At 41.1% G+C, this 8,297-nt stretch overlaps 2 non-coding genes across 2 annotated transcripts; both read right to left on the bottom strand.

Annotated features, from left to right (window-relative positions):
* Positions 1 to 3,039: 3,039 nt before the first annotated feature.
* Positions 3,040 to 3,143, bottom strand: LOC118143353 (U6 spliceosomal RNA). Its single transcript, XR_004727580.1, has one exon. It is a non-coding gene; the product is annotated as a U6 spliceosomal RNA (small nuclear RNA).
* A 4,524-nt stretch (positions 3,144 to 7,667) lies between these two features.
* LOC118143402 (U6 spliceosomal RNA) lies at positions 7,668 to 7,771 on the bottom strand. The gene has a single exon (XR_004727623.1). It is a non-coding gene; the product is annotated as a U6 spliceosomal RNA (small nuclear RNA).
* Between the last annotated feature and the right edge of the window lie 526 nt (positions 7,772 to 8,297).

An 8,297-nucleotide genomic window follows, 5' to 3' on the forward strand; every position in this document is an offset into this window, starting at 1 on the left:
AGACTAGCCTAGCCAATATTGTGAAACCACGTCTCTACTAAAAAATACAAAAATTAGCTGGGTGTGGTGGTGCACACCTATAGTTCCAGCTACTTGGGAGCCTGAGTCAGGAGAATTGCTTGAACCCGGGAGGCGGAAGTTGCAGTGAACCGAGATCAGGCCACTGCACTCCAGCCTGGGCAACACTATGAGACTCTGTCTCAAAAAAAAAAAAAAGATTTTAACTTTTTCTGAACTTCTTAAATAGGGCTGTGTTTCTTAGCCTTTACTTCTCATTTAAATTAGCAATGCTGAATCCCCCAGCCACCTATTCTACCCATTTTCTGGATAGCTTTAATTGTATGTTTCCAGGAATAAATACCTGGCAAGAATTGTATAAGAAATCCCCTTAAATCCCCTCTGAGAGCTGAGTATAAGTAGCTCAGGCCTGTAATCCCAGCTACTCCTACTCAGGAGGCTGGGACAGGAGGATCACTTGAGCCTAGGAATTTGAGGCCAACCTGGGCAACATAGTGAGATCCCTGTATAAGAAAAAAATCCTTTCTGCAGTCTTTAGAGATCTGTCTATCTATCTATCTATCTATCTATCTATCTATGTATATTTTTGAGACAGGGTCTCACTTTATTACCCAGGTTAGAATGCAGTGGCATGATCACAGCTCACTGCACCTTCAACCTCCCAGGCTCAAGTGATTCTCCTAACCTGCTCCTTCAGGTAGCTGGGACTATAGGCACATAACACCACACCTGGCTAATTTTTGTATTTTTTGTAGAGATGGGGTTTTGCCATATTGCCCAGGCTGGTCTTGAACTCCTGAGCTCAAATGATTTGTTTGCCTTGGCCTTCCAAAGTGCTAGGATTACAGGCGTGAGCCACCATGTGCAGGCCAGTTATATCTTGATTTGCTAATCTCCCAGGGTGTCAGCAGGCTTGTTTGGAGGATCCATTTATTCATTTAATTAATAAATATTTATTGCATGTCTACTATGAACCAGGGAGTAGGTGATGTGCTGAGAAGACAAAGATATTGTCCTTATATCTCTCTGATCTTATGATTTAATGGAGGAAACCTATTGGTAAACTGAACAGTTACTGTCTATTGTAGCAAGTGCCATTATATAGATAAATGCTGGTGCTGTGGTAGTGAAGAGGGGTACCCAGTATAGCCAGAGCATGAAAGTGAAACCTGAGCTATTACCGAAAGGATGCGGGACCCTGCGCAAAAAATTTGGGGAAAGAGCATTCTGGGCAGCATGAACAGAAGTAAGGGGATGAGCAAGCTTGAGAGGGGTAATATTGGACATTAGTAAGGTTGGCGCATAGTATGTGAAGGAAGGAGAGATGAGATGAGGTAGGGAGAGTGGGCAGGACTAAAACGTTGACTGGCTTTGTATGTCATATTGTAGAGAGCTTGGACTTTTATCCTAAAGGCTTTTGGGAGCCATTGAAGAAATGTAGGCAAGGAAGACTATGATTAGATTTACATTTTAGGGAGTACTTTTCCTCTGGCAGCAGTCCCAAGGAAGGTGGGGGTGGGGAGTAAAGACTAGTGGCAGACAAGTTAGGAGGCATTCACAAGAATTTGGGCAGGGAGTGAAACTAAGGTTATGAAAGTAGTAATGTAACAAAGCAGGCAAATCAAGAAATATGAAGGGGTAACATCCATGTGTTTTGATGACTAATTGAATGTGGTGTGTGAGGGGGAGAGGGAAGAACCTAGGATGACTTGCAGGTTTCTGGCTTGGGTTTTTGTGTGGGTGAGTCGTGTCATGAACTAAAATAGAGAATATAAGAGGAATAAAGTTGTTTTCAGTGAAGTGGTGGCAGTGATGGTACAGGAGAAGATACTGAGTTTAATTTAGGTGACATTGCGGTCAAGGCTTCTGAGGGATGCTGGGTAGAGATGTCCAGGAGGTAGTTGGTTGTAATGCACATGGAACTTAGGAGAGTGATAGGTGAGAGGGTAAGAGAGTCACCAATTTATCAAACCACAGCCATAGGAGGGGAGAAGGAGCTGGCTTTAGGAGTGTGTGTATATTGAGGCAAAAACTCTGGGGAACTCCAATGGGAGAGTGCTGTCGGAAGTAGAGAAAGAGATCTCCTGAAGGAAATTGTCCACAGAAAAAGAGTGGCCAGAAAGGTAGGAGGAACAGGAGAGAAGTGAGTTTCAAGAAGGAGTGTGTTACACAGTGCAGATCATGCAGAGGTCAAATAAGACAAAGACTATAGATGTCCGATATAAAGATCACTGCTACTGGAACATTTTCAGTGTAGTTGTGCGAGGTGAATAGAAAGTGCAGAAGAGGAGCCAGTGACTTTTGGAACTTGGACTTTGAAAGAAGAGAGAGAAGGAAGATAGATGTAGGGTGGGTAGACTTTTGTTTGTTTATTGTAACATAGGAGACACCTGAGCATGTTTATTTTAAGTGCTGTTTGAAAAGAACCAGTAGAGAAGGAAGATACAATAAAATTCAAAGAAGGTAAAGAAAAATTGATGGAGTATGGGATCTAGAGTCAAAAGGTGTGTCTTTTAGTTTGTTGGTTAGAGGTGTAGGAAATTGAGGTAATTTCTCCTGATGCTCTTATTCTGTCTATGAAGGAGGTGAAGTTATTTCCTGAGAGTCAGGAGGAAGGAGAGAAGGGGTGTGGGTGGGTGTGTGTGTGTGTGTGTGTGTGTGTGTGTGTGTGTTTTCCCTGTAACCCTAGAAGCACTCAACAACCTAGGTGTAATAGATTCTAAGCCAGACAGGTAGATTGATCCAGGATCAGAATTTTCCAGCATAGTTTTGACAGAAGAATAAGGAGTCCTTGTAGTTTGTCTAAAAATGTAGCATCAATTTGATTATCAATTGTTTGTGTTTCTCTGGCTGGCTTGTGTTTTGGCCCGTAGTGAAACTTTCTACTCCTCTGGGAAGAAGAATATATATAACTTTTGCATTCCTGCCTATCAGTTAGCAAAGTGCTATGCAGAAATTAATTCTTTTTTTTTAATTATTAAAAAAAAATTTTTTATTTTCTTTATTTATAAAAATAGATATTAAAAAATGGAACACTTCACGAATTTGTGTGTCATCCTTGCGCAGGGGCCATGCTAATCTCTGTATCGTTCCAATTTTAGTATATGTACTGCCACAGCGAGCACAGAAATTAATTCTTATGTTCTTGTTGAGATAATTTGACTTTCGGACAGGACATCTTGACTCTTGACAGAGAGAGAGACTTTTCTCATTTGTGGTCTTTAATCCCCATCTCATTATCTGACATGGACAGTGGAGGATTCATTGGTTTGAGAATGAACTCTAGGCTTAGTTTTCTGCATTAATCTTAACAGTTAGCTTTAATACTCTCCCCAGGGTAGTTTAGCTTAGAAACATTTTTGAGCTTTGCTTTCCGTGAAGGTTACATAGTTAGTATACCCAATTCTATTTGGACTAGGCTTGTGAAGACCTGGGTTTTTACATGACTGGACAGAGGGGCTGTGGTGGAAAATGTAGCCTCCTCCTTGTTTATTTTGTCAGGCAGGCAATGAAGATTATAGATTTGTTCTTATGACTCAGAGCCCTACCTGCCTCACTTTAACAAGTTCGATATAATCACCAACTTTCAGATGTGACAGTGTCCTTCAGAGTTGATCTGACCTTTATATCTAAAAGGAGTATTAGTTAGCCTTTGTCCTCTACTTGGCTTGTGTTTTTTTTTTCACTTTTATTCCAGTGTACAAGGTATTTCCTAATGTGTTAGGGCCAGCTCAGAATTGACATCGTTCTTCCCCCATTGGCACATTCTATGTCTTTGGTTGTTTGTTGTCATGTTCCCTACAGTGGGTCTTGTTTTCTGCTCCTTGTTTTGTGAAGTTGGACTCTATATCAGATAAACTTGCATGAGTCACAACGGGGAGTGGAAGATACATCTCCACTAATTTGGAGAATCTTTGATCATGTTTCACTCCCTGGTTTGGCTTGTCCAGTACAATTTCTCTCTCAACCTGCAAGAGGTGTGTGTGTGTGCACTTGTGTGTCCCTTGCCGTGGCTTCATGTACTGCCATGAATGGTTGACTTTAGGGGATGCTGCTTTGTGTTTATAGACTCCCTCTACTATTGTTATCATCATCAGCAAAAATGTCTCTGTTAAGAGCCTCTTTGAATGTAGTGTGGTATATAACACTGAGAGTTCATAAACCCTCTGTCCTCTAGGGGTTTACAGTATATGATACACATTACAAATGACAAAAGACAATAAAGAATGTGTAAGCAGTTGAACAAATAATGGATGATTACTCATTTAGCTATCATTTTCACAGTAGAAGATATCCTAAAAGGACATGTAGACAGTGAGGAAGAGGATTAACAGACAACATCATTTTCACCTCCAACTAAGACGGCAGACAGCTGCCACATGTGGCCCTTTGGTGCCGGATAATTTATCTCTGATATCCTTTCCAGTCATGCAGGACCTTTTTGCCATATTATCTCTACATCTGGGGCAGAATCCTTACAGGATCCTTGCTCTCCAGTGGTGACCTGTCACTGAAGGTGGGAGGTCCAGTTTCCAGCAGGGAGAGTACTTGGAAGGCTTGGCTCTTCTGGTACAATTATTTCTGTAACTTGAAATTTATTCCAGACCTACTGCAAACACTTGTGTGCTCACAAACATCACAGACAGAGCAGCAGCCAAAGCGAACTGCAGCCTGAGCATGGGTCAGTGTAGGGTTGGAAAGAAGCTAACTGGCCTGGCCTGAGTCACCTCTAGAGGGGAAGAATGTAGGACCTGTCCCAGCCTTTGTTGATTTCCTGAATGGAAAACAGGGACCAGTGTAGGTGGGGTATTTTGAGGTCCTCATACCTTTCAGAGGACTGGTTCATTGTTTTCATTCTTGTTCTTATTGTTATTAAGTGTAATAACAGTATTCATATAACACTGCCTTTATTAGGAAGAATGAGGAACAGCCAAGGGCTGGAATTTTTCTTTACCTGCCCTGGGTGGGAGAGAAAGATAGATGGAGCATTAGGTTCCCATCTCTCAGGTCTCCTCTCTGATTATCCTGTGGGAAGTACCTGGAAAGCAGTGAGGCAGTGGAGAGAATAGTCCAGGTCTTGGCATGAATATGCGGTTGTGAAGGGATAAGACACAGTATCTTGTGTAGCTGTGGCACAGGTGCTGTGTTAATAAGGGGCTAATAAACACAGAAAATAGTGTTTGTTGCTGTCATTAGTTGCTTCCCTTTGCTTTTGCCTGTATATGTTGTCTGATAGCAGAGCCGAAACTCCAGCATCCTTTTTTCTCCTCCTCTGTTTTTGATTCTTTTCTGACTTGAAAAGATGTATAATATATATATTCAATAAATAGGCTTGTGATGATATGGGAAATTAAATAAAAGTTCTAGAGATTGGAAAACGTAAGTGGTGATTTCATTATGGTCTTTAAATATAACAAGTGTTATAATTGTAATTTTTGTAATTCCTTAAGCCAAAAACTGCCTTATAACATGTCTTAGTTTGTTGTTACTTTTCGTGTGTTTGTCTGAGCTTCCCAGCAGTATTGTGATCTCTTTGAAGGTTTAGATTGTGTCAGATGAGTTGCATATGATATACTTCATGAATTGAGCCACTTTGCAAATGATGCTGATTGTTGTGTTTATTAGTGTTTTCAGCAATTTCCAGCACCTTTCACAATGTTTTTTTCCATGTGGTTGTCCCACAGATGTCGAATACTTGATATGTCCAAAAGGGGCACTGTTGTCCCCCTCCCTCCTCCTGGACCTGCCTCTTCTCATATGTTCCCAATTTTAGTGAATGCTTTTCCCATCCATCCAGTGGCCCAAGCCAGAAACCTGGGCTTCATGTGTGTATCCTCCCTTTCCCTCATCCTGCCTGGGCAGCCAGTCTTTCACCAAGTCCTGTTAATTCCATCTCCTGTATCTCTCTCCATCTGTCATCTCTCCATTCTGCTCTACTGCTAATACATGAGTCCAAGCTCTTATTTTCTCTTACTTGGACTGCTGTGATTGATTTCACCTGGTCTGACTTCATTCTTTCTTCTCCATCAATGTTTTACATTCTTACCAGAAAAAAACCTTCAAAAGTACAAAACAAATCTTATCTGTTCCCTGCTTAAAACTCCTCAGTTATGGGCCCGGTGTGGTGGCTCACACCTGTAATCCAAGCACTTTGCAGGCCGAGGCGGGCGGATTACCTGGGGTCGGGGTTTCAAGACCAGCCTGACCAACATGGTGAAACCCCATCTTTATTTTAAAAAAAAAAAAAAAAAAAAAAAAAAAGACTCCTCAGTGATTCCTGTTGCCTGTACTATAAAGTCCAAGCATACAACAAAAAGTCTGTGGTGGTCTAATCCATGCCTACTACTGTTAGTTTCCTTGCATTTTTCTCTTTTTCAGGACAAAGCTGTGCTCAGCTTCCTTAGCGTGTCAGGCTAGAGAACATCTTTATGGTTTTCTTTGCTCACGCTTTTCCTTCTGCTTAGAAGTTCTCTTTTAGCCTCACCTGCCAACATATTCCAGTTTATCTTTGTTAAGCACAGTTCAATGTTACTGTTAGGAAGCATTTCCTGACCTTCTCTTCTCACGTGGTTAATCCTCTTTCCTCCCTGCTACCTCTGCAGGTTGTATATTTTTCTGATATGCACATCACAGAGAATAGTGCCTGGCGTGTACAGGTGCTGGAGAAATGTTTGATGAATAAATGCTGTGCACACAGATTTGTTATACATGTTTACTGCATGTGTCTAAAGAGAATATAGTATTAGGTAATTATAGGAGAAATTCCAGTGAGCCTAAGGGTAATAACGTTAGATTGTTAGGATGATATGCCATTTTTGTTCTTGAAGAATTTCAAGAAGATTATAGAACACTCTCATGGATGGCTTAATTCTTCATTTGCTAAAACCAGGAAACTGAACCAGATGTTCTTCTGGGGTCCCTTTTAGATCTCTGACTTTAATCTGAATATATGGCTAGTTTTTCAACTATCTAGGATACAGTCTAAGATACTGAATGCTTTGTGTATACTAAATATATAATCTGTCCTTCTCAGAGTTTAAGACCAAAGTGTTGCTATGAGATGGAGAATTGTAATGTGCAGAATGTAATAAAGCCCCCCCCCCCCTTTTTTTTGAGACAGAGTTTTGCTCTTGTTGCCCAGGCTGGAGTGCAATGGCGCCAGCTTGGCTCAACAACTTTTGTCTCCTGGGTTCAAGTAATTCTCCTGCCTCCGCCTCCTAAGTAGCTGGGATTACAGGCAGGCACTGCCATGCCTGGCTGATTTTGTATTTTTAGTTGAGATGGAGTTTCTTCCTGTTGGTCAGCCTGGTCTCAAACTCCCGACCTCAGGTGATCTGTCCCCTCGGCCTCCCTGGATTACAGGCGTGAGCCACCGTGCCTGGCCGTACAATGCACACTTCTTAAAGACAATTAAAAATTTTTTTTGTGGGTACACAATAGGTGTATGTATTTATGAGGTACATGAGATGTTTTGATACAGGCATGCAATGTGAAATAAGCACATCATGGAGATTGGGGTCTCTATCTCCTCCAGCATTTATCCTTTGTGTTGCAAACAATCTAATTACACTCTATTTTAAAATGTACAATAAAGTTATTATTGACTATAGTTATCCTTTTGTGCTATCAAACAGCAAGTCTTATTTTTTAAAAATGTGAAACACATCACGAATTTGTGTGTCATCTCCTTGCGCAGGGGCCACGCTAATCTCTCTTGTTCCGATTTTAGTATATTTGCTGCCAAAGTGAGCACTAGAATGCAAACTTCTTAAGAGTAGAGGTTTTTATTTGTGTATTAACTCATTCCCCTATCACCTCGAAGAGTGTCTGGTATAAAGTAGCTGCTTCAGTAAATATCGAATGAATGAATTGGAAATGTTAAGTTAGTTCACTCTTGTTCCCCCTAAGGAAAATAGGCATGGAAAGGAAGAATAACTTGCTCAGGCTAAAGCCATATCTCATTACCAGGTAAGTGGTTAATCACAATTCCTTTCTATGATTTGGTACTAATGTGTATTATAGACTTAACTGTGATCTCTATGAAAAGGGGTGGGGAAGCAAAAGGGAAGAAGCTAATACATATTGAGCTAATACATACATAATACTATATGCTGGGGGAGTATTTTGTCTTATTTATTTTTTGAGACAGAGTCTTGCTCTGTCTGGAGTGCAGTGGCACGATCTTGGCTCACTGTAACCTCTGCCTCCTGGGTTTAAGCGATTCTTATGCCTCAGCCTCCCAAATAGCTGGGACTACAGGTGTGTACCACTACTCCCAG

The sequence above is a fragment of the Callithrix jacchus genome, chromosome 7 (assembly GCF_049354715.1).
Source record: "Callithrix jacchus isolate 240 chromosome 7, calJac240_pri, whole genome shotgun sequence".
Lineage (NCBI taxonomy): Eukaryota > Metazoa > Chordata > Mammalia > Primates > Cebidae > Callithrix > Callithrix jacchus.